The sequence below is a fragment of the Glycine max genome, chromosome 4 (genome assembly GCF_000004515.6).
Source record: "Glycine max cultivar Williams 82 chromosome 4, Glycine_max_v4.0, whole genome shotgun sequence".
Lineage (NCBI taxonomy): Eukaryota > Viridiplantae > Streptophyta > Magnoliopsida > Fabales > Fabaceae > Glycine > Glycine max.
Window position 1 is genome coordinate 45,790,412 of NC_016091.4, and position 1,868 is coordinate 45,792,279.

Genomic DNA, 1,868 nt, shown 5'->3' on the forward strand with positions numbered 1-1,868 from the left:
GTCTTATAGTAATCGATTATCAGAGAGTGAAAACTCTAGTAAAAGATTTTTCTTTGAAAAATTTTTTTGGACAAATTGTATTATTCAATCTTTTATTTGAAAAATTCTTTTTATACTTATCTTGATGTTTTTCTTGAGGTTTTTGCATATCTTGAGTCTTCTCTTAAATCTTCACTTGAATCTTCTTGATTTCTTTAATCTTGTTTGAATGTATATTTTTAAAAATCTTTGGCATCATCAAAATAATTTTGGAAGTTTTGATTCTACAATCTCCTCCTTTTTTATGATGACAAATCCTAAAATCAAGAGAATATATACAATATTTGATCTATCGTTCACTCATCTCTTTCTCCCCCTTTTCTTTTTGAATTTATGCTTAATTTAAAACTTAGTAAATATAATATCTTGATTTTTAAAATACCCATTTTTCTTGGTTGGTTACGCTGACTAACTCACCAGTCTGGCCAAAAGTTTGATGAACAGGTGAAGGAGTACAATACATTGACTGAGGATGTGGAATTTCAAAATGTGTTTGTTCAATACTTGTCCCTGCAACATTCTGAGTAATTGTTGTGCATTGATCATTTAATTGTTGTGCAACAGATAAGAAAATAAATGGTATTTTTCCTATACCATTCCATGTATGTTGGTGTATGTGTCACTATTCCTTCAACCAATTGCCTAGTTAAAATATCATTGCATTTGTTTTTTCATATATTAATCAATTCCGCATGATATTCCATCCAGTCATTATAATGATTGTCTCGCATGTCAATTTGGTGAAGTCGATCAAGATTCATGGGATCAACAGGGATATCTTGTTGTATCCATATTGTAGCTTGACCCCGGTTTGTTTGATGTCATTCCACAATTGGAAAACAAATAATTGCAGTACATGTAGATAAAATCTTCATGTCTCTATATGCATGTCTTAGTAGGTGTTCTTCAAATCCTCTATATGGGACCCAAGAAAACTGAAATATATGCTAACAGTGCAACACTAGTAAATGTTAATATGTACATATTGATAGTGTAGTTCATGATAGTATTATACCTCATGGCTCTCCATATGATCTATACGAGATCTATTTCCGACCAAGTCACCATGAGGTGTGGCCCTATATTCTAATCTACCACCACTCCATCTGAAACGTAAAACATACAAAACCAATATTCATTGTAATGTTATAATACGCGTCATTGAAATTAAAAATTTAGATTTCGCTATATGTAAATAACCTTTTAGCCTATGGATAAGTTGTTTCAGGTCGTGGGACTCTTGGTGCAATAAAAGGCATGTGATACCAAGCCCATGACTACAATAATATAGCACAACCACCCATAACTTTACCAACCTTCGATGATGCTCGGCATAGTTCTCTATACAGGTTTGCTAAACAAGTTGAACCCTAATTATATTTTTTTATGTTGTTCAAATCACGTAATAGGTTCAAATACATTAGATGAACTCTATTTCCAAATTTATCAGGAATTAAAGCATTGTCAATCATGTACATTATGTAAGCTCTATACCTGCATTGTAGTTTGTGTATTGTTGGTTCTTCAAGCAATGATGCGCACAAGATGCTTAACAACCATGTTAGCTTCAGTGCATCTCCTTTACATGCATTTTTGGGAGAGACTTCCCCTAATAACTCGTCGCATAACTCATTCCAACGTAAGAAATTAGGTTCAGCCACAACACGATCATCGATTCTAATGCCTAAATGCAGTGCAACATCTTTGAGTGCAACAATCTTTGCTATTAGAGGTCGACAAGCTCAGGCAATGATCAACTCCGACTCACAATATTCTGAAGTCGTCTATGAGGCAATGAATAACAGTCAACAAGAATCAAATACACACAT